Here is a 27,152-nt window from a genome sequence, read left to right as displayed (position 1 = left end):
GTCCTGGATGCAAGCAGAGGGTACCTGCAGATTGAGGTGGCGGAAGGCGACATTCAGAAAACCGCATTCACCTGTCACCGCGGGCTCTTCGAATTTACTCGACTCCCGTTTGGTTTGTCTAATGCACCGAGCACGTTCATGCGACTGATGGACATCGTGCTGGGCGATGCAAGGTTCAACTACGCGATGGCGTACCTCGACGACGTCGTGATATTCTCACAGTCGTTCGAAGAGCATCTCATTCACCTGAATTCCGTTCTTGATAGAATGAGACGTGCGGGTATAACGATCAACCCAAAGAAAGTGCAGTTGGCATCAAAGAGAGTGAACCTCTTGGGATTTGTGGTTGATGATGGCACTTTGAGACCGAACGATGACAAACTGCAGGCAATTCTGAACTACCCCTGCCCGACGGACGTGAAAAGCTTGCAGAGGTTTTTGGGAATGGTTGCCTTCTACAGACAATTCATCCCTAGTTGTTCAGAGCTCGCTAGACCGTTGAACCAGCTGTTGCGGAAAGGCTCGAAGTGGGTCTGGGGCAAGGAACAGAACGACGCTTTTGTTGCCTTGGCTCGCGCGATAGCGAACACCGCTAGTTTGCGCCTCCCCGACCTGAACAAGCCGTTTGTCTTGCAGACAGATGCTAGTGATGCCGGTGTAGGAGCTGTTTTGCTGCAGGAACACGAGGGCAAGCTGCGCCCTGTCGCGTTCGCCAGCCGCACGCTCACATCGGCGGAGCGGAATTACTCCGTGACCGAAAAGGAATGCCTGGCGATAATGTTCGCATTGTCAAAGTTCGACATGTACCTAGACGGAGCGGTTTTCACCGTGCAGACAGATCACCAGGCACTTTCGTGGTTAAAGAGGCTGAAAAACCCCGCAGGCAGACTCGCGAGATGGGCGCTGACGTTGCAACGTTACGCGTACGCCATTGAGTACCGCCGGGGCAGCATGAATAAGGTGGCCGATGCGTTATCGCGCGCACCGTTGAAGGCTGGCAGAAGCGCAGAAGAGGCGCAGACCAGCTTTGATGAAAGCGGCGTCGCCGCTAGTGGAGAGGAGGAGAGGGCGGACGCGAGTGTCGCGCCCTGCGTAGGTAAAAAGAGAAAGGAGGCGGACAGAGTTGCCGCGCGGTGCTGCGAGAGAGAGAAGAGGCAGCAGCTGGTGGCGGCGACTACTCGCCTGCCAAGAAGTGAGGCAGAGAGAAATCTGTCTTGGGGAGTAGCGGTCAGTAGGGAAGAGCTAATTGAGGCCCAGAAAGCAGATGGTCTATGCCAGCGGGTGCTGACAGAGCTTGCGAGTAGTGCAGCTTGCACCGGGAACGCTGAGGGCAAGTACGACGCGTATCTGCTGGGCGAGGATGGCTTACTGCTCCGCTACATCCCCCAACTTGACGAGGAAGAGGCGATTGCATCCCCCTTCCGAGTCGTGGTCCCGAGGAAGTTGCGGAAACGATTCCTCCAGTACTTCCATGACTCAGCGCTGGCAGGCCATGGCAGCGGCAGTAAGACTTACGACAAGTTATGCCGTGTCGCGACCTGGCCAGGTATGAGAAAGGATGTGCTGGGTTACGCCCGTACATGTCCTGTTTGCCAGGTAGCCAAGCCTCGGGCGGGGAAACCCGCTGGCATGATGAAGCCGGTAGTTAGCAACTATCCGTGGCAAGTGGTCGCGTGCGATATCATGGGACCCCTCCCTCGCTCCGCGCGCGGACACCAATATATCCTGGTAATAACGGACCACTATTCCAAGTGGGTTGAGGTTTTCCCCCTTAGGAAGCTGGTGTCAGAACGGATTTGGGAGAAACTGTTGGAGACATTCACTCGTTTCGGTTTCCCTTCCGACTTGATTACAGACAATGCTTCGTATTTCACAAGCAAAGTCTTTGTTGATTCCTGTCGGGCGCTTCAAATCCGCCACAGGAAAACGAGTCCCTACCACGCTCAGAGCAACATAACCGAGAGAGTGAATCGGAATGTTAAGAGTATGCTGGTTGCGACGACCGAGCAGCACAGAGATTGGGACGCACGGTTGTCCGAACTGGCTTTCGCCACTAGAACAACCGTGAACAGGTCGGTGGGTATGACACCTGCTTACTTGAATTTTGGGAAAGAGATCGCTTTTCCGCTAGAGAACGCCCTACTTGACGCGGCGGGGCCCGCGCCCCCTCCGCTTACACAGTACGCGGCAAAGCTCCGCGAGCGCCTTGAGGCAGCGCAGCGCGCGGCTCGTGAAAACCTCGATGTCGCGCGCATGGAGCAAGCGGATCAGTACAACAAAGGTCGTCGTCACGTCGTTTTCAACACGGGCGACTTGGTACTGAAAAGAACGCACCCGCTTAGTAACGCAGCGCGTGGTTTCGCCGCGTCGCTAGCGCACAAGTGGGTTGGACCGTTCGAAGTTACGGCACGGACTACGCCACTCACCTACCAGCTGCGGTTGTTGGCGAGCGGTGAAACCGCTGGTCCGGTGCACGTCGCAGACTTGAAAGCTTACCACCTTCGCAAGGACGATAACTGCGAAGCGGGGGAAGCTCAAAGTGAGGCAGCGATCTCCCCCAAAGTAAGGCGTACAGGTAGCAACCCGGTTCGCAACCGACGCTATAACCTAAGGCCAAGGTAGTGCACTACTTTGTCTAACGTCTTTGCTTCTTTCAGAATGCATTCTGATAAGATTTTGCAGCAGCCAGATGAACTACCGTCGCTGGGGCGGGAAACCGCACCCAGCGCATGGTTCAAGGAGGGGCCACTTAAACAGGGGGTACCCCCCTAGTTTGTAGTGGTTGGTGGCCCATCATCGTGACCAGCGCGGCCATGCTGGCCGTCTTCAACGAGTTGGATTGGAGCCCGCTGCCCAGGCCTGGAGTACAGGCCTCAGGAAGCCAGGTGTGCCCGTGGCGGAAACGCCTGCTGCAATGTACATCCAGCAAGGCGCCACGTGGAGAGGGGTCAGCGATGTAGAATAGCAGCTCAGGGCCGCTGCCAGGCGTATCCGTGGCCGAGCCCAGCTGCGCTGTGACCCCGAGGATGTGGCCGCCGCCGGAGAGGGACCAGCCGGAACAGTCTCGCCATGCCTGCTGCTTCCACGGACCAGCTGAGATGGCATGGCATCCCGCCAGAGCCTGGCGACAAGGCTTCATATTTTACGCCGACCCGGGCTCGGACATGGACATGGCCCGGCTGTTGACGGAGCCCGGGTCGGACGCTGAGGGGGGGGAAGATGTAGGGCTCGTGGCGCGCCGCGCTTTCGAAGGCCGCGCCACTTCCCAATGCTCCCTGCGCGCGTGCCTGTTTCCCTCTCCCCGCTCGCGCGGGGATAACCGGTCCCGCGCGAGGGGGCTATAAAAGAAGGCACGCGCCGCCGCCTCGCTCTCTTCTTGGTCCCTGGCGCTTCCTGGTCCCTGGCTCGTCGCTCCCGCTTCCCTCCCGGCTCTCCACGGAAACGACCTGCAGCCACCCGGACGACAAGATCCCTGTGAGATTAAATATGTTTGTTATACGGCCCACTGTGTGTTTGTCGTGCGCATCCCTCGGGCAGAGGAATCGCCCACAAACTGCATGTGTAGTCAATGAGCAGTTAAAACAGTACATAAGCCGCTCGAAACGACTGTTTCTCGCCATCGGCCATACCATGCTGAATACGCCGGTTCTCGTCCGATCACCGAAGCTAAGCAGCATTTGGCTCGGTCAGTACTTGGGATGGAGACCACCTGGGAACACCGAGTGCTGATGGCACTTCCTTTTGTTTTTTTTTTTCTCACCGCACGCAGCTGGCTTCTCCATTTATTTTCTCACTGTCACTTTGGCGTCGCAGATTCTACTGGCTGCAGATGAGCCGAGCAGGCCGTGTCACGTTAATATCTGTGTCGATTCAATCATAGCTTTGCGCGCATGCACGAAGAGGTGCGACGCGCATATGTATACGGCGCAGAATTACTCGAGGCGATCGCGTGCGTGACTTCTCGGTGACAGTTTGACGCGTACGTACCTCATTCACCAGTTTGCCGTGCAACTTTCACAGTTTTTGAGACCATTTGCAGTGGCCACAAGCGCACAGTTCGGGCTCATCGTTGAACGGAGTGCAGTCCGTGCACCATGCATTCATGTGTAAACGACTCGCGATCGTCGCTCTCGCACTGCTCTTTAATTTTTGGAGTGCCAAAGCGCGCTCTGTTCGCCAGAATGGCTGGAAACAGCTCATAACATGTAAATGCACACTCGGTGACTCATCACAAAGACAGCGCTTAACTGCATGTGTAGTCAATGAGCAGTTAAAACAGTACATAAGCCGCTCGAAACGACTGTTTCTCGCCATCGGCCATACCATGCTGAATACGCCGGTTCTCGTCCGATCACCGAAGCTAAGCAGCATTGGGCTCGGTCAGTACTTGGGAGGGAGACCACCTGGGAACACCGAGTGCTGATGGCACTTCTTTTGTTTTTTTTTCTCACCGCACGCAGCTGGCTTCTCCATTTTTTTTTCTCACTGTCACTTTGGCGTCGCAGATTCTACTGGCTGCAGATGAGCCGAGCAGGCCGGGTCACGTTAATATCTGTGTCGATTCAATCATAACTTTGCGCGCATGCACGAAGAGGTGCGACGCGCATATGTATACGGCGCAGAATTACTCGAGGCGATCGCGTGCGTGACTTCTCGGTGACAGTTTGACGCGTACGTACCTCATTCACCAGTTTGCCGTGCAACTTTCACAGTTTTTGAGACCATTTGCAGTGGCCACAAGCGCACAGTTCGGGCTCATCGTTGAACGGAGTGCAGTCCGTGCACCATGCATTCATGTGTAAACGACTCGCGATCGTCGCTCTCGCACTGCTCTTTAATTTTTGGAGTGCCAAAGCGCGCTCTGTTCGCCAGAATGGCTGGAAACAGCTCATAACATGTAAATGCACACTCGGTGCCTCATCACAAAGACAGCGCTTAACTGCATGTGTAGTCAATGAGCAGTTAAAACAGTACATAAGCCGCTCGAAACGACTGTTTCTCGCCATCGGCCATACCATGCTGAGATTCTACTTCCGGATACCGTAGTGAACGGTGGCAGAATCATGTGCTCCAGCGGAGCGGCGATAGCGGCCATTTCCAGCCGCGGAAACAGGCTTGAGGACATGGATGATAGCGAATATCAGATTATTCTGCCAACTTTGCCCACCGGACGCGTTGTTTTTAACACGCTTTTTTTGCACGGCGATGTGCGAGTCAGGCCATACAGGGTCGAGGATTTCCGCGACGCCCTTGCCAACGCTGGTGCGCTCCCCGACGTTGTGGCGTTGGGGGCGTATCAGATCAACCATGTTTGGGCGGTCACGTTAAGCAGCACAGAAGCAACGAAGAAACTGGCGGCTTTCAAGGAGCTCGAAGTTAAGGGACGCCGTTGCCTCATTATCGATTCCGAGGACCAACAGGTGAAGCTGCGACTTCACTGGATGTTGTACGGTGTGGCAGACGACGACATACGGACGGCTTTTGCGGCTTTTGGGAAGGTGACCGAGGTGACCCGGGAGAGGTGGAGAGTTCAAGGCGTCAGAGAGAATTGGGGTCCACCACGAGGACTGTGCTCCTGAAATTGAAACCCGGGATTAAGGTCGATGACTTACCTCACCAGCTGCGAGTGGCCGGAGAGCTGGCCCTTGTCGTGGTGCCTGGGCGAGCGATGCAGTGCCTGCGCTGCCGTGGTACCGGTCACGTTCGACGAGAATGTAAGGTGCCGCGTTGTCCAAAGTGTAGACGCTACGGTCATGACGAGGCAGCCTGTGTGCTTTCGTACGCTTCGGCAGCGGGACATGGAACTGCGGAACGGTCGGCGGAGCTCACCATGGACGTGGTCGAGGCGGAGGAGGCGGCGAAGGGTGCCGGAGAGGTGCGAACGCAGACACGGGAGACGGATTCGTCGGTGGACTCGGCAGAAAGCGGCAATGCTGCGAGGGATGTTGGGAGAGCGGACTCTGCACCTCAGCTCCCTAGCAATGAGGAAGGCCCGTCACTTGAGCCTTCAAACGGCATGGAACAGGATAATGGGGAGGAGCACTCAGACACCAGCGGTGTTCGTAAGCCAGGCGTCCCAGCCCCAGCCAAGCGATCCCACACACAGTCCGAACCCGAAGGTATCCAGGCGTCAGCCCCCAGCGTCGACGAGCCACCAGCAAAAACGGGGCAATCCCGGCGGTCCACGCTACGTCCGCGGCCAAACATTTCATCAGAGAGACGGGTAGCGGATAAAGTGCACCCCTGCTGCCGGGTCAGCCGCTCGCACCGGACGGGGATGGATCAAACGACGGCGTCTAGCAACGCGCTAGACGGGAAAGGTAAGCACCATGCTTTCGGTCTCTTCACCCTTGATGAAAATGGCGCCCGAAACCACCTTAAGAGTAGCCACGTTAAATGTCAGGGGATTGGCAGGCAAAAAGAAGCAGAGCCAGATGCATCGGCTCTTAATTGACCACGATATTGACGTGCTTGCCGTGCAAGAAACTAAGGTTGACGGGGAGGAAGAGACCGGGAGCATGGTGCGACGTTTCACGGCTAGATTTTACGCCATTGTTAGCCACGCAGTTGGGACATCGGCCGGGTGTGTATTGTTTGTCAAAAAGCTGCCTGGTCTGGTTGTAAAGGGCTACTCCTCATGCTCTTCTGGACGGTGTGTAGTGGCTGATTGTGTATACAGCGGTGTTGAGTGGCGCATTATTTGTGTGTACGCTCCTAACTGTGTGGAGGAAAGAACAGTGTTTTTCGAGAATGTTATGCAGCAGTTAAGTACGGAAAGGCAGGTAGTATTGCTGGGCGATTTTAACTGTGTACTGAATGCTCGAGACAAAACCAGCACACGCGGATTCAGAGACAAGAGCACTGAAATGTTATGCCAGTTAACAAGCGAATGGAATATGGAGGATGTGGCTGATTGCTTGGAAGGACCGCGTGCCGTTCAGTACACGCACTTCCAAGGTTCTAGCCACGCGCGTCTGGACAGAATTTACGCGTCGCTGGATTTGATTCCTTCATGCAATGAATACCGAGTTGTGCCTATGACATTCACGGATCACTGTTTGGTGCAATGCTTATTCGGCACCAAAAAACGAAGCAATGCATTTAGCTGGGAGTTATGGAAATTTAACAATAAATTGCTTAATGATGATGCCTTTAGACGCGTGGTATTGAATGAATTGATTAAAGTGAGGCCAGGGACTTTGCTCGAAATCTGGAAACAGTGGGAGTTGTGCAAGGAACAGATTAAAATTAAAGCCATTGACAGATCAAGTTGCCTGGTGTACGAGAAGAAAATTACAGAAACCCAGCTTAAGGCTTTGCTTGCAAAACTACACGAACAGGAATGTAAGGCACCCGGCAGATGGATAGAGGATATTCGAAAAATAAAAGAACAGATTAACTTGATAGAAGAAGACAGATACCAAGGAGCGTTAGTGCGTGCAAGAGCGGAAAAATTGGCCATGGATGAGACGCCGACAAAAAGATCGTTGGGAATAGAAAAAGCAAATGCAAGGCGAAATCACGTGGCAGAGGTAGATTGGGCAGGACGCACAGAAACCGATAACGAAGGAATCGCGAAAGCTTTCCGGGAGTATTATGAAGATCTATTTTCTTCCCGAGAGGTTTATTTGGACCGTTTTAAAGAATCCTTTCTTGACGTGATGCCAAAAATTGACGAGGAACAAAAAGAAAGACTGGAGCGGCCAATAAGCGAAAAAGAAGTGCAGCAGGCAATAGAAAATTTAAACCCAGGGAAATCACCCGGGCCTGATGGCCTGAGTGCGGCTTTTTATAAAGCGTTCAAGGAACAGCTATCTCCTTTGTTGTGTGCCTTATTTAATGAAGCGTATGAACTGAAGGCACTGCCTGCGTCTTTCGGATCGTCGCACACAGTACTTATTCCGAAAACTGACCAACCAGATAAGCTTAGGCAGTTGTCGTCTTACAGGCCCATTGCTCTGACAAACGTTGATTACAAGATTTATATGAAGGTGCTTGCTGGCAGACTACAAACGGTTATATGCGAACTAGTGGGCCCTCACCAAACGTGCGGTATCAAAGGGCGATCTATCTTTCAGAACATTCACAAAGCGAGAAGTGTGCTCGAATGCTGCGATGCAACTCATGCATGTGTTGCGTTACTGCAGTTGGACTTGGAGAAAGCTTTTGATTGTGTGGCGCATACTATTCTGTTCAGTATATTAGACTATATTAATGTCGGCTCTGTTATTCGAGAGGGAGTGGCCTTGGCGTACCGTAACTGCACTACGAGATTAATTGTCAATAAGTCACTGGGGGCCCCCATCAACGTACGACGTTCAGTGCGCCAAGGTTGCCCCCTCAGCCCTCTTTTGTTCGGCATTTATATTGAAAGTTTGTGTTTAAGCATCCTACAAAACAATGACATTGATGGTTTTCGACTGCAGGAGTCAGAAGTCAAATTGCTGGCTTACGCAGATGACGTTGCGGTATTTTGTGTGAATAAAGAGAGTATAAAGAGGACAGTGGATGTGGTAAAACATTTTAGCAAAGTCACAGGGAGTAAAGTTAACTGGGGTAAGTGCCTGGGATTTTGGCACGGAGAATGGCAGCTGACCCCCGACACTTTCGCTAATGTATCGTGGGTTACAACGCCTGCAAAGTACTTGGGTGTGCCCTTGAAATTTTACAAGGAAAGCGAGCCATACTGGCTAGAGCAGGTCAAAGAAACCCGTGAAAAAGCGGAGAAATGGAAAAGCGCTCAATTATCAATATTTGCAAGAGCCGCAGTTTGCAACCTGTTTTTAATTAGTAAGCTATGGTATGTTATGCAAGTGTTGCATTGCTCCCGTGTAAATGTGCAAAAATTGCATCGAGTTTTTGCGGTGTTTGTTTGGGCCTCGAGTTGGGAGAGGTGCAGTCGGACAAATTTGTTCCGGCAGGTGAAGCATGGGGGGCTTGGTCTGGGTCATTTGTTTGTGCGACAGATTGTCAACAGGTTTATGTTTTTTAGGGATGCCAGCGATCCATTCCTGCGCACAGTGTGTCAACAAAGACTTGGTCGAGCTTTGCCTGATTTCGTAGTTTATACTCAAAGTATGTCGGGTTCTCTTTTTGGATTCTTTAGGGAAATTGTTTTGAGCGCAAAATTCTTAAGCGCACGGTTTTCGAAAGAGTATTTAAGTAATGTTAACAGGAGAACATTATACAAGGATGTTTGTGAAGTGGTCTTCCCGGTGCCCTTGTACCGAGCATTATACTATGGAGGCACCGGAAGTAATGTATTAAAACGCGTAAAGAAAATGCAAGTTGCTCCGGGAGCTAAAACGTTTTTCTTTATGCTACATACCGGTACTTTGAGTGTAAAATCATTTATGGAGGAAAAGGGTATGTTCCTACCGTGGGGGGCCCAATGTCTCATCTGCAAACAGCCAGAGACAATAGATCACGTGTTTTTGCATTGCTGGGAGGGGGTATATTTGTGGGATGTTCTGCAAAGGACAATAAAAAAACAGTTGCCACTTGATTCCCATGGCATTAGGTATTTGCCATTGGATAACCACGATGATATGCCGTTAGACCAGGTTATGTTAATGTGCCTCCACAGTATATGGCGCGCACGAATGGCTGGTTATCACTGCGATCCAGATGCACGGCCAGCCCGCATGTATTTCCGTGAAAGTGTGCAGCGATGGCTCGACGTGCTTAAATTGCAACCATGTGCTCCTGAGTGGCTGTCAAAGCTGGAACCTTTGACGGTGCTCAAGGAATTTTAAACGTGACAATGCCTGCCCCTCAGTGGGTGTTAGGCAACGCTAGCTACCTTTGTGTACATATATTATTCCTTTTTTTCCTGTTGTTTTGAGTTCCAGTGCGGTGTATTTGTGTCAAAGCCAGGCAATAAAAAAAAAAAAAAAAAAAAAAAAAAAAAAAAAAAGGAGGGAGACCACCTGGGAACACCGAGTGCTGATGGCACTTCTTTTGTTTTTTTTTCTCACCGCACGCAGCTGGCTTCTCCATTTTTTTTCTCACTGTCACTTTGGCGTCGCAGATTCTACTGGCTGCAGATGAGCCGAGCAGGCCGGGTCACGTTAATATCTGTGTCGATTCAATCATAACTTTGCGCGCATGCACGAAGAGGTGCGACGCGCATATGTATACGGCGCAGAATTACTCGAGGCGATCGCGTGCGTGACTTCTCGGTGACAGTTTGACGCGTACGTACCTCATTCACCAGTTTGCCGTGCAACTTTCACAGTTTTTGAGACCATTTGCAGTGGCCACAAGCGCACAGTTCGGGCTCATCGGTGAACGGAGTGCAGTCCGTGCACCATGCATTCATGTGCACCATGCATTCATGTGTAAACGACTCGCGATCGTCGCTCTCGCACTGCTCTTTAATTTTTGGAGTGCCAAAGCGCGCTCTGTTCCCCAGAATGGCTGGAAACAGCTCATAACATGTAAATGCACACTCGGTGCCTCATCACAAAGACAGCGCTTAACTGCATGTGTAGTCAATGAGCAGTTAAAACAGTACATAAGCCGCTCGAAACGACTGTTTCTCGCCATCGGCCATACCATGCTGAATACGCCGGTTCTCGTCCGATCACCGAAGCTAAGCAGCATTGGGCTCGGTCAGTACTTGGGAGGGAGACCACCTGGGAACACCGAGTGCTGATGGCACTTCCTTTTGTTTTCTTTTTTTCTCACCGCACGCAGCTGGCTTCTCCATTTATTTTCTCACTGTCACTTTGGCGTCGCAGATTCTACTGGCTGCAGATGAGCCGAGCAGGCCGTGTCACGTTAATATCTGTGTCGATTCAATCATCACTTTGCGCGCATGCACGAAGAGGTGCGACGCGCATATGTATACGGCGCAGAATTTCTCGAGGCGATCGCGTGCGTGACTTCTCAGTGACAGTTTGACGCGTACGTACCTCATTCACCAGTTTGCCGTGCAACTTTCACAGTTTTTGAGACCATTTGCAGTGGCCACAAGCGCACAGTTCGGGCTCATCGGTGAACGGAGTGCAGTCCGTGCACCATGCATTCATGTGTAAACGACTCGCGATCGTCGCTCTCGCACTGCGCTTTAATTTTTGGAGTGCCAAAGCGCGCTCTGTTCGCCAGAATGGCTGGAAACAGCTCATAACCTGTAAATGCACACTCGGTGCCTCATCACAAAGACAGCGCTTAACTGCATGTGTAGTCAATGAGCAGTTAAAACAGTACATAAGCCGCTCGAAACGACTGTTTCTCGCCATCGGCCATACCATCATGGGCCGATCATGGGCAGTCTTCGTTTGGCGCTCTACGGCAGAGCCCATGCGCCGAAGCAATCTCTTCTGGGGCATGGAGCGAGGCGGACTGGGCTTAGTGAACGTAGAACTTAAACTTGTAGTCCAAAGGCTCATTTTCTTTCGAAGCCAAAAGGATAATTTTCTTCGCGCGGCCACTCAGTATCTAGGCTCGGCGCACTTGGCCCCTTGGTTGGCCACAACTAAGCCAATAGGTAACGGCATGAGAGCCACAGCCTTCTACAAGGAGATAGCGCAGTCCCTGGCGCTGCTGCAAGGGCTTTTTTCGTGGGAGTACCTGCTCGCAGTAAAACCGAGAAAGCTTTACTGGGACTTGCTGGCACAATTTCTGCAACCTCCATTATATCGACAACCACCCATAGGGGTGGGCAAGAATGATGTCCTCAAGCGAGTCAGGAAGCTGCCCGTTCCAACAGGCTCCAAGGATTTCTTCTTTCGTTTCCACACAGGAGTTTTGCCCGTGAAAGCTCGTCAGGAAGAGCGGGGTTTCTTCCTACCATGGGGCGCAAACTGTCTCCTGTGTGGCCGACGGGAGACCACTCAACATGTATTTATGGAATGCAACACGGCGCACATCTTCTGGGACGAAGTAAGGGGATTTTTCGCCACTGATTTCGAAGTGACATGGCCAGGGCTCTTGTGTCTCGACGCGTCTTGTGATCGACCAGAACTTCGAGACATTGTGATAGTGCTTGCGTTGCATGCCCTCTGGCGTGCGCGCGTGGATGTGATGGAGTGCGTGCGTTGGCCGAAACCAGCGTGGCGGCACCTATTGGACAAAACAGAGTGGACAGTGAGTGCACTGGAGTCCTCTGGCACCGACGAAAACCTGCAGGAGGAACTACAGCGAGGCTGCCGCGCTGTGATGGTCTTCAAGACACGCCAGTACGAACGGTTTGGGTGCCGCTGATGCTTCACGCTGCGTTGCACAAGTGGCGTTTTTTTTTTTTTTTTTGTGGGTTTTTCTCTCTACTTTTCTGGTTTCCCCCTTTGTCCTTTAGTGGCGGCTCATTGTAGGCTTATATGTTACACTTTTTCTGACCCTTTCTTGCCAGACCTCTGGACATAATTTTTTATTGTCCTTAATGTCCCCTCACGCTTCCTATGGCCGACGTTGACACTAGAAGCAATCAATGCACTCGGCTATTGGCTGAGTTGCTGCCTTGTACATATATGTGTAAATAAAGGTTTTTGTTACTGAAAAAAAAAAAAAAAAAAAAAAATCGGCCATACCATGCTGAATACGCCGGTTCTCGTCCGATCACCGAAGCTAAGCAGCATTGGGCTCGGTCAGTACTTGGGAGGGAGACCACCTGGGAACACGGAGTGCTGATGGCACTTCTTTTGTTTTTTTTTCTCACCGCACGCAGCTGGCTTCTCCATTTTTTTTTCTCACTGTCACTTTGGCGTCGCAGATTCTACTGGCTGCAGATGAGCCGAGCAGGCCGGGTCACGTTAATATCTGTGTCGATTCAATCATAACTTTGCGCGCATGCACGAAGAGGTGCGACGCGCATATGTATACGGCGCAGAATTACTCGAGGCGATCGCGTGCGTGACTTCTCGGTGACAGTTTGACGCGTACGTACCTCATTCACCAGTTTGCCGTGCAACTTTCACAGTTTTTGAGACCATTTGCAGTGGCCACAAGCGCACAGTTCGGGCTCATCGGTGAACGGAGTGCAGTCCGTGCACCATGCATTCATGTGCACCATGCATTCATGTGTAAACGACTCGCGATCGTCGCTCTCGCACTGCTCTTTAATTTTTGGAGTGCCAAAGCGCGCTCTGTTCCCCAGAATGGCTGGAAACAGCTCATAACATGTAAATGCACACTCGGTGCCTCATCACAAAGACAGCGCTTAACTGCATGTGTAGTCAATGAGCAGTTAAAACAGTACATAAGCCGCTCGAAACGACTGTTTCTCGCCATCGGCCATACCATGCTGAATACGCCGGTTCTCGTCCGATCACCGAAGCTAAGCAGCATTGGGCTCGGTCAGTACTTGGGAGGGAGACCACCTGGGAACACCGAGTGCTGATGGCACTTCCTTTTGTTTTCTTTTTTTCTCACCGCACGCAGCTGGCTTCTCCATTTATTTTCTCACTGTCACTTTGGCGTCGCAGATTCTACTGGCTGCAGATGAGCCGAGCAGGCCGTGTCACGTTAATATCTGTGTCGATTCAATCATCACTTTGCGCGCATGCACGAAGAGGTGCGACGCGCATATGTATACGGCGCAGAATTTCTCGAGGCGATCGCGTGCGTGACTTCTCAGTGACAGTTTGACGCGTACGTACCTCATTCACCAGTTTGCCGTGCAACTTTCACAGTTTTTGAGACCATTTGCAGTGGCCACAAGCGCACAGTTCGGGCTCATCGGTGAACGGAGTGCAGTCCGTGCACCATGCATTCATGTGTAAACGACTCGCGATCGTCGCTCTCGCACTGCGCTTTAATTTTTGGAGTGCCAAAGCGCGCTCTGTTCGCCAGAATGGCTGGAAACAGCTCATAACCTGTAAATGCACACTCGGTGCCTCATCACAAAGACAGCGCTTAACTGCATGTGTAGTCAATGAGCAGTTAAAACAGTACATAAGCCGCTCGAAACGACTGTTTCTCGCCATCGGCCATACCATCATGGGCCGATCATGGGCAGTCTTCGTTTGGCGCTCTACGGCAGAGCCCATGCGCCGAAGCAATCTCTTCTGGGGCATGGAGCGAGGCGGACTGGGCTTAGTGAACGTAGAACTTAAACTTGTAGTCCAAAGGCTCATTTTCTTTCGAAGCCAAAAGGATAATTTTCTTCGCGCGGCCACTCAGTATCTAGGCTCGGCGCACTTGGCCCCTTGGTTGGCCACAACTAAGCCAATAGGTAACGGCATGAGAGCCACAGCCTTCTACAAGGAGATAGCGCAGTCCCTGGCGCTGCTGCAAGGGCTTTTTTCGTGGGAGTACCTGCTCGCAGTAAAACCGAGAAAGCTTTACTGGGACTTGCTGGCACAATTTCTGCAACCTCCATTATATCGACAACCACCCATAGGGGTGGGCAAGAATGATGTCCTCAAGCGAGTCAGGAAGCTGCCCGTTCCAACAGGCTCCAAGGATTTCTTCTTTCGTTTCCACACAGGAGTTTTGCCCGTGAAAGCTCGTCAGGAAGAGCGGGGTTTCTTCCTACCATGGGGCGCAAACTGTCTCCTGTGTGGCCGACGGGAGACCACTCAACATGTATTTATGGAATGCAACACGGCGCACATCTTCTGGGACGAAGTAAGGGGATTTTTCGCCACTGATTTCGAAGTGACATGGCCAGGGCTCTTGTGTCTCGACGCGTCTTGTGATCGACCAGAACTTCGAGACATTGTGATAGTGCTTGCGTTGCATGCCCTCTGGCGTGCGCGCGTGGATGTGATGGAGTGCGTGCGTTGGCCGAAACCAGCGTGGCGGCACCTATTGGACAAAACAGAGTGGACAGTGAGTGCACTGGAGTCCTCTGGCACCGACGAAAACCTGCAGGAGGAACTACAGCGAGGCTGCCGCGCTGTGATGGTCTTCAAGACACGCCAGTACGAACGGTTTGGGTGCCGCTGATGCTTCACGCTGCGTTGCACAAGTGGCGTTTTTTTTTTTTTTTTTGTGGGTTTTTCTCTCTACTTTTCTGGTTTCCCCCTTTGTCCTTTAGTGGCGGCTCATTGTAGGCTTATATGTTACACTTTTTCTGACCCTTTCTTGCCAGACCTCTGGACATAATTTTTTATTGTCCTTAATGTCCCCTCACGCTTCCTATGGCCGACGTTGACACTAGAAGCAATCAATGCACTCGGCTATTGGCTGAGTTGCTGCCTTGTACATATATGTGTAAATAAAGGTTTTTGTTACTGAAAAAAAAAAAAAAAAAAAAAAATCGGCCATACCATGCTGAATACGCCGGTTCTCGTCCGATCACCGAAGCTAAGCAGCATTGGGCTCGGTCAGTACTTGGGAGGGAGACCACCTGGGAACACGGAGTGCTGATGGCACTTCTTTTGTTTTTTTTTCTCACCGCACGCAGCTGGCTTCTCCATTTTTTTTTCTCACTGTCACTTTGGCGTCGCAGATTCTACTGGCTGCAGATGAGCCGAGCAGGCCGGGTCACGTTAATATCTGTGTCGATTCAATCATAACTTTGCGCGCATGCACGAAGAGGTGCGACGCGCATATGTATACGGCGCAGAATTACTCGAGGCGATCGCGTGCGTGACTTCTCGGTGACAGTTTGACGCGTACGTACCTCATTCACCAGTTTGCCGTGCAACTTTCACAGTTTTTGAGACCATTTGCAGTGGCCACAAGCGCACAGTTCGGGCTCATCGGTGAACGGAGTGCAGTCCGTGCACCATGCATTCATGTGCACCATGCATTCATGTGTAAACGACTCGCGATCGTCGCTCTCGCACTGCTCTTTAATTTTTGGAGTGCCAAAGCGCGCTCTGTTCCCCAGAATGGCTGGAAACAGCTCATAACATGTAAATGCACACTCGGTGCCTCATCACAAAGACAGCGCTTAACTGCATGTGTAGTCAATGAGCAGTTAAAACAGTACATAAGCCGCTCGAAACGACTGTTTCTCGCCATCGGCCATACCATGCTGAATACGCCGGTTCTCGTCCGATCACCGAAGCTAAGCAGCATTGGGCTCGGTCAGTACTTGGGAGGGAGACCACCTGGGAACACCGAGTGCTGATGGCACTTCCTTTTGTTTTTTTTTTTTCTCACCGCACGCAGCTGGCTTCTCCATTTATTTTCTCACTGTCACTTTGGCGTCGCAGATTCTACTGGCTGCAGATGAGCCGAGCAGGCCGTGTCACGTTAATATCTGTGTCGATTCAATCATCCCTTTGCGCGCATGCACGAAGAGGTGCGACGCGCATATGTATACGGCGCAGAATTTCTCGAGGCGATCGCGTGCGTGACTTCTCAGTGACAGTTTGACGCGTACGTACCTCATTCACCAGTTTGCCGTGCAACTTTCACAGTTTTTGAGACCATTTGCAGTGGCCACAAGCGCACAGTTCGGGCTCATCGTTGAACGGAGTGCAGTCCGTGCACCATGCATTCATGTGTAAACGACTCGCGATCGTCGCTCTCGCACTGCTCTTTAATTTTTGGAGTGCCAAAGCGCGCTCTGTTCGCCAGAATGGCTGGAAACACCTCATAACATGTAAATTCACACTCGGTGCCTCATCACAAAGACAGCGCTTAACTGCATGTGTAGTCAATGAGCAGTTAAAACAGTACATAAGCCGCTCGAAACGACTGTTTCTCGCCATCGGCCATACCATGCTGAATACGCCGGTTCTCGTCCGATCACCGAAGCTAAGCAGCATTGGGCTCGGTCAGTACTTGGGAGGGAGACCACCTGGGAACACCGAGTGCTGATGGCACTTCCTTTTGTTTTTTTTTTTTCTCACCGCACGCAGCTGGCTTCTCCATTTATTTTCTCACTGTCACTTTGGCGTCGCAGATTCTACTGGCTGCAGATGAGCCGAGCAGGCCGTGTCACGTTAATATCTGTGTCGATTCAATCATCCCTTTGCGCGCATGCACGAAGAGGTGCGACGCGCATATGTATACGGCGCAGAATTTCTCGAGGCGATCGCGTGCGTGACTTCTCAGTGACAGTTTGACGCGTACGTACCTCATTCACCAGTTTGCCGTGCAACTTTCACAGTTTTTGAGACCATTTGCAGTGGCCACAAGCGCACAGTTCGGGCTCATCGTTGAACGGAGTGCAGTCCGTGCACCATGCATTCATGTGTAAACGACTCGCGATCGTCGCTCTCGCACTGCTCTTTAATTTTTGGAGTGCCAAAGCGCGCTCTGTTCGCCAGAATGGCTGGAAACACCTCATAACATGTAAATTCACACTCGGTGCCTCATCACAAAGACAGCGCTTAACTGCATGTGTAGTCAATGAGCAGTTAAAACAGTACATAAGCCGCTCGAAACGACTGTTTCTCGCCATCGGCCATACCATGCTGAATACGCCGGTTCTCGTCCGATCACCGAAGCTAAGCAGCATTGGGCTCGGTCAGTACTTGGGAGGGAGACCACCTGGGAACACCGAGTGCTGATGGCACTTCCTTTTGTTTTTTTTTTTCTCACCGCACGCAGCTGGCTTCTCCATTTATTTTCTCACTGTCACTTTGGCGTCGCAGATTCTACTGGCTGCAGATGAGCCGAGCAGGCCGTGTCACGTTAATATCTGTGTCGATTCAATCATCACTTTGCGCGCATGCACGAAGAGGTGCGACGCGCATATGTATACGGCGCAGAATTTCTCGAGGCGATCGCGTGCGTGACTTCTCAGTGACAGTTTGACGCGTACGTACCTCATTCACCAGTTTGCCGTGCAACTTTCACAGTTTTTGAGACCATTTGCAGTGGCCACAAGCGCACAGTTCGGGCTCATCGTTGAACGGAGTGCAGTCCGTGCACCATGCATTCATGTGTAAACGACTCGCGATCGTCGCTCTCGCACTGCTCTTTAATTTTTGGAGTGCCAAAGCGCGCTCTGTTCGCCAGAATGGCTGGAAACAGCTCATAACATGTAAATGCACACTCGGTGCCTCATCACAAAGACAGCGCTTAACTGCATGTGTAGTCAATGGGCAGTTAAAACAGTACATAGGCCGCTCGAAACGACTGTTTCTCGCCATCGGCCATACCATGCTGAATACGCCGGTTCTCGTCCGATCACCGAAGCTAAGCAGCATTGGGCTCGGTCAGTACTTGGGAGGGAGACCACCTGGGAACACCGAGTGCTGATGGCACTTCTTTTGTTTTTTTTTTCTCACCGCACGCAGCTGGCTTCTCCATTTTTTTTTCTCACTGTCACTTTGGCGTCGCAGATTCTACTGGCTGCAGATGAGCCGAGCAGGCCGGGTCACGTTAATATCTGTGTCGATTCAATCATAACTTTGCGCGCATGCACGAAGAGGTGCGACGCGCATATGTATACGGCGCAGAATTACTCGAGGCGATCGCGTGCGTGACTTCTCGGTGACAGTTTGACGCGTACGTACCTCATTCACCAGTTTGCCGTGCAACTTTCACAGTTTTTGAGACCATTTGCAGTGGCCACAAGCGCACAGTTCGGGCTCATCGGTGAACGGAGTGCAGTCCGTGCACCATGCATTCATGTGTAAACGACTCGCGATCGTCGCTCTCGCACTGCTCTTTAATTTTTGGAGTGCCAAAGCGCGCTCTGTTCGCCAGAGTGGCTGGAAACAGCTCATAACATGTAAATTCACACTCGGTGCCTCATCACAAAGACAGCGCTTAACTGCATGTGTAGTCAATGAGCAGTTAAAACAGTACATAAGCCGCTCGAAACGACTGTTTCTCGCCATCGGCCATACCATCATGGGCCGATCATGGGCAGTCTTCGTTTGGCGCTCTACGGCAGAGCCCATGCGCCGAAGCAATCTCTTCTGGGGCATGGAGCGAGGCGGACTGGGCTTAGTGAACGTAGAACTTAAACTTGTAGTCCAAAGGCTCATTTTCTTTCGAAGCCAAAAGGATAATTTTCTTCGCGCGGCCACTCAGTATCTAGGCTCGGCGCACTTGGCCCCTTGGTTGGCCACAACTAAGCCAATAGGTAACGGCATGAGAGCCACAGCCTTCTACAAGGAGATAGCGCAGTCCCTGGCGCTGCTGCAAGGGCTTTTTTCGTGGGAGTACCTGCTCGCAGTAAAACCGAGAAAGCTTTACTGGGACTTGCTGGCACAATTTCTGCAACCTCCATTATATCGACAACCACCCATAGGGGTGGGCAAGAATGATGTCCTCAAGCGAGTCAGGAAGCTGCCCGTTCCAACAGGCTCCAAGGATTTCTTCTTTCGTTTCCACACAGGAGTTTTGCCCGTGAAAGCTCGTCAGGAAGAGCGGGGTTTCTTCCTACCATGGGGCGCAAACTGTCTCCTGTGTGGCCGACGGGAGACCACTCAACATGTATTTATGGAATGCAACACGGCGCACATCTTCTGGGACGAAGTAAGGGGATTTTTCGCCACTGATTTCGAAGTGACATGGCCAGGGCTCTTGTGTCTCGACGCGTCTTGTGATCGACCAGAACTTCGAGACATTGTGATAGTGCTTGCGTTGCATGCCCTCTGGCGTGCGCGCGTGGATGTGATGAAGTGCGTGCGTTGGCCGAAACCAGCGTGGCGGCACCTATTGGACAAAACAGAGTGGACAGTGAGTGCACTGGAGTCCTCTGGCACCGACGAAAACCTGCAGGAGGAACTACAGCGAGGCTGCCGCGCTGTGATGGTCTTCAAGACACGCCAGTACGAACGGTTTGGGTGCCGCTGATGCTTCACGCTGCGTTGCACAAGTGGCGTTTTTTTTTTTTTTTTTGTGGGTTTTTCTCTCTACTTTTCTGGTTTCCCCCTTTGTCCTTTAGTGGCGGCTCATTGTAGGCTTATATGTTACACTTTTTCTGACCCTTTCTTGCCAGACCTCTGGACATAATTTTTTATTGTCCTTAATGTCCCCTCACGCTTCCTATGGCCGACGTTGACACTAGAAGCAATCAATGCACTCGGCTATTGGCTGAGTTGCTGCCTTGTACATATATGTGTAAATAAAGGTTTTTGTTACTGAAAAAAAAAAAAAAAAAAAAAAAAAAAATCGGCCATACCATGCTGAATACGCCGGTTCTCGTCCGATCACCGAAGCTAAGCAGCATTGGGCTCGGTCAGTACTTGGGAGGGAGACCACCTGGGAACACGGAGTGCTGATGGCACTTCTTTTGTTTTTTTTTCTCACCGCACGCAGCTGGCTTCTCCATTTTTTTTTCTCACTGTCACTTTGGCGTCGCAGATTCTACTGGCTGCAGATGAGCCGAGCAGGCCGGGTCACGTTAATATCTGTGTCGATTCAATCATAACTTTGCGCGCATGCACGAAGAGGTGCGACGCGCATATGTATACGGCGCAGAATTACTCGAGGCGATCGCGTGCGTGACTTCTCGGTGACAGTTTGACGCGTACGTACCTCATTCACCAGTTTGCCGTGCAACTTTCACAGTTTTTGAGACCATTTGCAGTGGCCACAAGCGCACAGTTCGGGCTCATCGGTGAACGGAGTGCAGTCCGTGCACCATGCATTCATGTGCACCATGCATTCATGTGTAAACGACTCGCGATCGTCGCTCTCGCACTGCTCTTTAATTTTTGGAGTGCCAAAGCGCGCTCTGTTCCCCAGAATGGCTGGAAACAGCTCATAACATGTAAATGCACACTCGGTGCCTCATCACAAAGACAGCGCTTAACTGCATGTGTAGTCAATGAGCAGTTAAAACAGTACATAAGCCGCTCAAAACGACTGTTTCTCGCCATCGGCCATACCATGCTGAATACGCCGGTTCTCGTCCGATCACCGAAGCTAAGCAGCATTGGGCTCGGTCAGTACTTGGGAGGGAGACCACCTGGGAACACCGAGTGCTGATGGCACTTCCTTTTGTTTTTTTTTTTTCTCACCGCACGCAGCTGGCTTCTCCATTTATTTTCTCACTGTCACTTTGGCGTCGCAGATTCTACTGGCTGCAGATGAGCCGAGCAGGCCGTGTCACGTTAATATCTGTGTCGATTCAATCATCCCTTTGCGCGCATGCACGAAGAGGTGCGACGCGCATATGTATACGGCGCAGAATTTCTCGAGGCGATCGCGTGCGTGACTTCTCAGTGACAGTTTGACGCGTACGTACCTCATTCACCAGTTTGCCGTGCAACTTTCACAGTTTTTGAGACCATTTGCAGTGGCCACAAGCGCACAGTTCGGGCTCATCGTTGAACGGAGTGCAGTCCGTGCACCATGCATTCATGTGTAAACGACTCGCGATCGTCGCTCTCGCACTGCTCTTTAATTTTTGGAGTGCCAAAGCGCGCTCTGTTCGCCAGAATGGCTGGAAACACCTCATAACATGTAAATTCACACTCGGTGCCTCATCACAAAGACAGCGCTTAACTGCATGTGTAGTCAATGAGCAGTTAAAACAGTACATAAGCCGCTCGAAACGACTGTTTCTCGCCATCGGCCATACCATGCTGAATACGCCGGTTCTCGTCCGATCACCGAAGCTAAGCAGCATTGGGCTCGGTCAGTACTTGGGAGGGAGACCACCTGGGAACACCGAGTGCTGATGGCACTTCCTTTTGTTTTTTTTTTTTCTCACCGCACGCAGCTGGCTTCTCCATTTATTTTCTCACTGTCACTTTGGCGTCGCAGATTCTACTGGCTGCAGATGAGCCGAGCAGGCCGTGTCACGTTAATATCTGTGTCGATTCAATCATCACTTTGCGCGCATGCACGAAGAGGTGCGACGCGCATATGTATACGGCGCAGAATTTCTCGAGGCGATCGCGTGCGTGACTTCTCAGTGACAGTTTGACGCGTACGTACCTCATTCACCAGTTTGCCGTGCAACTTTCACAGTTTTTGAGACCATTTGCAGTGGCCACAAGCGCACAGTTCGGGCTCATCGTTGAACGGAGTGCAGTCCGTGCACCATGCATTCATGTGTAAACGACTCGCGATCGTCGCTCTCGCACTGCTCTTTAATTTTTGGAGTGCCAAAGCGCGCTCTGTTCGCCAGAATGGCTGGAAACAGCTCATAACATGTAAATGCACACTCGGTGCCTCATCACAAAGACAGCGCTTAACTGCATGTGTAGTCAATGGGCAGTTAAAACAGTACATAGGCCGCTCGAAACGACTGTTTCTCGCCATCGGCCATACCATGCTGAATACGCCGGTTCTCGTCCGATCACCGAAGCTAAGCAGCATTGGGCTCGGTCAGTACTTGGGAGGGAGACCACCTGGGAACACCGAGTGCTGATGGCACTTCTTTTGTTTTTTTTTTCTCACCGCACGCAGCTGGCTTCTCCATTTTTTTTTCTCACTGTCACTTTGGCGTCGCAGATTCTACTGGCTGCAGATGAGCCGAGCAGGCCGGGTCACGTTAATATCTGTGTCGATTCAATCATAACTTTGCGCGCATGCACGAAGAGGTGCGACGCGCATATGTATACGGCGCAGAATTACTCGAGGCGATCGCGTGCGTGACTTCTCGGTGACAGTTTGACGCGTACGTACCTCATTCACCAGTTTGCCGTGCAACTTTCACAGTTTTTGAGACCATTTGCAGTGGCCACAAGCGCACAGTTCGGGCTCATCGGTGAACGGAGTGCAGTCCGTGCACCATGCATTCATGTGTAAACGACTCGCGATCGTCGCTCTCGCACTGCTCTTTAATTTTTGGAGTGCCAAAGCGCGCTCTGTTCGCCAGAGTGGCTGGAAACAGCTCATAACATGTAAATTCACACTCGGTGCCTCATCACAAAGACAGCGCTTAACTGCATGTGTAGTCAATGAGCAGTTAAAACAGTACATAAGCCGCTCGAAACGACTGTTTCTCGCCATCGGCCATACCATGCTGAGATTCTACTTCCGGATACCGTAGTGAACGGTGGCAGAATCATGTGCTCCAGCGGAGCGGCGATAGCGGCCATTTCCAGCCGCGGAAACAGGCTTGAGGACATGGATGATAGCGAATATCAGATTATTCTGCCAACTTTGCCCACCGGACGCGTTGTTTTTAACACGCTTTTTTTGCACGGCGATGTGCGAGTCAGGCCATACAGGGTCGAGGATTTCCGCGACGGCCTTGCCAACGCTGGTGCGCTCCCCGACGTTGTGGCGTTGGGGGCGTATCAGATCAACCATGTTTGGGCGGTCACGTTAAGCAGCACAGAAGCAACGAAGAAACTGGCGGCTTTCAAGGAGCTCGAAGTTAAGGGACGCCGTTGCCTCATTATCGATTCCGAGGACCAACAGGTGAAGCTGCGACTTCACTGGATGTTGTACGGTGTGGCAGACGACGACATACGGACGGCTTTTGCGGCTTTTGGGAAGGTGACCGAGGTGACCCGGGAGAGGTGGAGAGTTCAAGGCGTCAGGGAGAAGGGGTCCACCACGAGGACTGTGCTCCTGAAATTGAAACCCGGGATTAAGGTCGATGACTTACCTCACCAGCTGCGAGTGGCCGGAGAGCTGGCCCTTGTCGTGGTGCCTGGGCGAGCGATGCAGTGCCTGCGCTGCCGTGGTACCGGTCACGTTCGACGAGAATGTAAGGTGCCGCGTTGTCCAAAGTGTAGACGCTACGGTCATGACGAGGCAGCCTGTGTGCTTTCGTACGCTTCGGCAGCGGGACATGGAACTGCGGAACGGTCGGCGGAGCTCACCATGGACGTGGTCGAGGCGGAGGAGGCGGCGAAGGGTGCCGGAGAGGTGCGAACGCAGACACGGGAGACGGATTCGTCGGTGGACTCGGCAGAAAGCGGCAATGCTGCGAGGGATGTTGGGAGAGCGGACTCTGCACCTCAGCTCCCTAGCAATGAGGAAGGCCCGTCACTTGAGCCTTCAAACGGCATGGAACAGGATAATGGGGAGGAGCACTCAGACACCAGCGGTGTTCGTAAGCCAGGCGTCCCAGCCCCAGCCAAGCGATCCCACACACAGTCCGAACCCGAAGGTATCCAGGCGTCAGCCCCCAGCGTCGACGAGCCACCAGCAAAAACGGGGCAATCCCGGCGGTCCACGCTACGTCCGCGGCCAAACATTTCATCAGAGAGACGGGTAGCGGATAAAGTGCCCCTGCTGCCGGGTCAGCCGCTCGCACCGGACGGGGATGGATCAAACGACGGCGTCTAGCAACGCTCTAGACGGGAAAGGTAAGCACCATGCTTTCGGTCTCTTCACCCTTGATGAAAATGGCGCCCGAAACCACCTTAAGAGTAGCCACGTTAAATGTCAGGGGATTGGCAGGCAAAAAGAAGCAGAGCCAGATGCATCGGCTCTTAATTGACCACGATATTGACGTGCTTGCCGTGCAAGAAACTAAGGTTGACGGGGAGGAAGAGACCGGGAGCATGGTGCGACGTTTCACGGCTAGATTTTACGCCATTGTTAGCCACGCAGTTGGGACATCGGCCGGGTGTGTATTGTTTGTCAAAAAGCTGCCTGGTCTGGTTGTAAAGGGCTACTCCTCATGCTCTTCTGGACGGTGTGTAGTGGCTGATTGTGTATACAGCGGTGTTGAGTGGCGCATTATTTGTGTGTACGCTCCTAACTGTGTGGAGGAAAGAACAGTGTTTTTCGAGAATGTTATGCAGCAGTTAAGTACGGAAAGGCAGGTAGTATTGCTGGGCGATTTTAACTGTGTACTGAATGCTCGAGACAAAACCAGCACACGCGGATTCAGAGACAAGAGCACTGAAATGTTATGCCAGTTAACAAGCGAATGGAATATGGAGGATGTGGCTGATTGCTTGGAAGGACCGCGTGCCGTTCAGTACACGCACTTCCAAGGTTCTAGCCACGCGCGTCTGGACAGAATTTACGCGTCGCTGGATTTGATTCCTTCATGCAATGAATACCGAGTTGTGCCTATGACATTCACGGATCACTGTTTGGTGCAATGCTTATTCGGCACCAAAAAACGAAGCAATGCATTTAGCTGGGAGTTATGGAAATTTAACAATAAATTGCTTAATGATGATGCCTTTAGACGCGTGGTATTGAATGAATTGATTAAAGTGAGGCCAGGGACTTTGCTCGAAATCTGGAAACAGTGGGAGTTGTGCAAGGAACAGATTAAAATTAAAGCCATTGACAGATCAAGTTGCCTGGTGTACGAGAAGAAAATTACAGAAACCCAGCTTAAGGCTTTGCTTGCAAAACTACACGAACAGGAATGTAAGGCACCCGGCAGATGGATAGAGGATATTCGAAAAATAAAAGAACAGATTAACTTGATAGAAGAAGACAGATACCAAGGAGCGTTAGTGCGTGCAAGAGCGGAAAAATTGGCCATGGATGAGACGCCGACAAAAAGATCGTTGGGAATAGAAAAAGCAAATGCAAGGCGAAATCACGTGGCAGAGGTAGATTGGGCAGGACGCACAGAAACCGATAACGAAGGAATCGCGAAAGCTTTCCGGGAGTATTATGAAGATCTATTTTCTTCCCGAGAGGTTTATTTGGACCGTTTTAAAGAATCCTTTCTTGACGTGATGCCAAAAATTAACGAGGAACAAAAAGAAAGACTGGAGCGGCCAATAAGCGAAAAAGAAGTGCAGCAGGCAATAGAAAATTTAAACCCAGGGAAATCACCCGGGCCTGATGGCCTGAGTGCGGCTTTTTATAAAGCGTTCAAGGAACAGCTATCTCCTTTGTTGTGTGCCTTATTTAATGAAGCGTATGAACTGAAGGCACTGCCTGCGTCTTTCGGATCGTCGCACACAGTACTTATTCCGAAAACTGACCAACCAGATAAGCTTAGGCAGTTGTCGTCTTACAGGCCCATTGCTCTGACAAACGTTGATTACAAGATTTATATGAAGGTGCTTGCTGGCAGACTACAAACGGTTATATGCGAACTAGTGGGCCCTCACCAAACGTGCGGTATCAAAGGGCGATCTATCTTTCAGAACATTCACAAAGCGAGAAGTGTGCTCGAATGCTGCGATGCAACTCATGCATGTGTTGCGTTACTGCAGTTGGACTTGGAGAAAGCTTTTGATTGTGTGGCGCATACTATTCTGTTCAGTATATTAGACTATATTAATGTCGGCTCTGTTATTCGAGAGGGAGTGGCCTTGGCGTACCGTAACTGCACTACGAGATTAATTGTCAATAAGTCACTGGGGGCCCCCATCAACGTACGACGTTCAGTGCGCCAAGGTTGCCCCCTCAGCCCTCTTTTGTTCGGCATTTATATTGAAAGTTTGTGTTTAAGCATCCTACAAAACAATGACATTGATGGTTTTCGACTGCAGGAGTCAGAAGTCAAATTGCTGGCTTACGCAGATGACGTTGCGGTATTTTGTGTGAATAAAGAGAGTATAAAGAGGACAGTGGATGTGGTAAAACATTTTAGCAAAGTCACAGGGAGTAAAGTTAACTGGGGTAAGTGCCTGGGATTTTGGCACGGAGAATGGCAGCTGACCCCCGACACTTTCGCTAATGTATCGTGGGTTACAACGCCTGCAAAGTACTTGGGTGTGCCCTTGAAATTTTACAAGGAAAGCGAGCCATACTGGCTAGAGCAGGTCAAAGAAACCCGTGAAAAAGCGGAGAAATGGAAAAGCGCTCAATTATCAATATTTGCAAGAGCCGCAGTTTGCAACCTGTTTTTAATTAGTAAGCTATGGTATGTTATGCAAGTGTTGCATTGCTCCCGTGTAAATGTGCAAAAATTGCATCGAGTTTTTGCGGTGTTTGTTTGGGCCTCGAGTTGGGAGAGGTGCAGTCGGACAAATTTGTTCCGGCAGGTGAAGCATGGGGGGCTTGGTCTGGGTCATTTGTTTGTGCGACAGATTGTCAACAGGTTTATGTTTTTTAGGGATGCCAGCGATCCATTCCTGCGCACAGTGTGTCAACAAAGACTTGGTCGAGCTTTGCCTGATTTCGTAGTTTATACTCAAAGTATGTCGGGTTCTCTTTTTGGATTCTTTAGGGAAATTGTTTTGAGCGCAAAATTCTTAAGCGCACGGTTTTCGAAAGAGTATTTAAGTAATGTTAACAGGAGAACATTATACAAGGATGTTTGTGAAGTGGTCTTCCCGGTGCCCTTGTACCGAGCATTATACTATGGAGGCACCGGAAGTAATGTATTAAAACGCGTAAAGAAAATGCAAGTTGCTCCGGGAGCTAAAACGTTTTTCTTTATGCTACATACCGGTACTTTGAGTGTAAAATCATTTATGGAGGAAAAGGGTATGTTCCTACCGTGGGGGGCCCAATGTCTC

The 27,152-nt window shown here is 51.2% G+C and overlaps 10 non-coding genes and 4 pseudogenes across 10 annotated transcripts; all 14 read left to right on the top strand.

Annotated features, from left to right (window-relative positions):
• Positions 1 to 3,615: 3,615 nt before the first annotated feature.
• Positions 3,616 to 3,734, top strand: LOC146180948 (5S ribosomal RNA; annotated as a pseudogene).
• A 575-nt stretch (positions 3,735 to 4,309) lies between these two features.
• Positions 4,310 to 4,428, top strand: LOC146180947 (5S ribosomal RNA). The gene has a single exon (XR_014700539.1). It is a non-coding gene; the product is annotated as a 5S ribosomal RNA (ribosomal RNA).
• Positions 4,429 to 10,543: 6,115 nt separating this feature from the next.
• On the top strand, positions 10,544 to 10,662 carry LOC146180946 (5S ribosomal RNA). The gene has a single exon (XR_014700538.1). It is a non-coding gene; the product is annotated as a 5S ribosomal RNA (ribosomal RNA).
• A 1,854-nt stretch (positions 10,663 to 12,516) lies between these two features.
• Positions 12,517 to 12,635, top strand: LOC146180945 (5S ribosomal RNA; annotated as a pseudogene).
• Positions 12,636 to 13,225: 590 nt separating this feature from the next.
• Positions 13,226 to 13,344, top strand: LOC146180944 (5S ribosomal RNA). Its single transcript, XR_014700537.1, has one exon. It is a non-coding gene; the product is annotated as a 5S ribosomal RNA (ribosomal RNA).
• Positions 13,345 to 15,198: 1,854 nt separating this feature from the next.
• Positions 15,199 to 15,317, top strand: LOC146180943 (5S ribosomal RNA; annotated as a pseudogene).
• Positions 15,318 to 15,907: 590 nt separating this feature from the next.
• On the top strand, positions 15,908 to 16,026 carry LOC146180942 (5S ribosomal RNA). Its single transcript, XR_014700536.1, has one exon. It is a non-coding gene; the product is annotated as a 5S ribosomal RNA (ribosomal RNA).
• A 576-nt stretch (positions 16,027 to 16,602) lies between these two features.
• Positions 16,603 to 16,721, top strand: LOC146180941 (5S ribosomal RNA). Its single transcript, XR_014700535.1, has one exon. It is a non-coding gene; the product is annotated as a 5S ribosomal RNA (ribosomal RNA).
• Positions 16,722 to 17,297: 576 nt separating this feature from the next.
• Positions 17,298 to 17,416, top strand: LOC146180940 (5S ribosomal RNA). The gene has a single exon (XR_014700534.1). It is a non-coding gene; the product is annotated as a 5S ribosomal RNA (ribosomal RNA).
• A 575-nt stretch (positions 17,417 to 17,991) lies between these two features.
• On the top strand, positions 17,992 to 18,110 carry LOC146180939 (5S ribosomal RNA). Its single transcript, XR_014700533.1, has one exon. It is a non-coding gene; the product is annotated as a 5S ribosomal RNA (ribosomal RNA).
• A 1,857-nt stretch (positions 18,111 to 19,967) lies between these two features.
• On the top strand, positions 19,968 to 20,086 carry LOC146180938 (5S ribosomal RNA; annotated as a pseudogene).
• Positions 20,087 to 20,676: 590 nt separating this feature from the next.
• Positions 20,677 to 20,795, top strand: LOC146180937 (5S ribosomal RNA). The gene has a single exon (XR_014700532.1). It is a non-coding gene; the product is annotated as a 5S ribosomal RNA (ribosomal RNA).
• Positions 20,796 to 21,371: 576 nt separating this feature from the next.
• Positions 21,372 to 21,490, top strand: LOC146180936 (5S ribosomal RNA). Its single transcript, XR_014700531.1, has one exon. It is a non-coding gene; the product is annotated as a 5S ribosomal RNA (ribosomal RNA).
• Positions 21,491 to 22,066: 576 nt separating this feature from the next.
• LOC146180935 (5S ribosomal RNA) lies at positions 22,067 to 22,185 on the top strand. Its single transcript, XR_014700530.1, has one exon. It is a non-coding gene; the product is annotated as a 5S ribosomal RNA (ribosomal RNA).
• The last annotated feature ends 4,967 nt before the right edge of the window (positions 22,186 to 27,152 follow it).

Source organism: Amblyomma maculatum, chromosome 8 (genome assembly GCF_055883805.1).
Source record: "Amblyomma maculatum isolate TAMU_Amacu chromosome 8, ASM5588380v1, whole genome shotgun sequence".
Classification (NCBI taxonomy): domain Eukaryota; kingdom Metazoa; phylum Arthropoda; class Arachnida; order Ixodida; family Ixodidae; genus Amblyomma; species Amblyomma maculatum.
The sequence above is the reverse complement of the archived record's forward strand: the minus strand, read 5'-3'. Positions and strand labels throughout refer to the sequence as shown.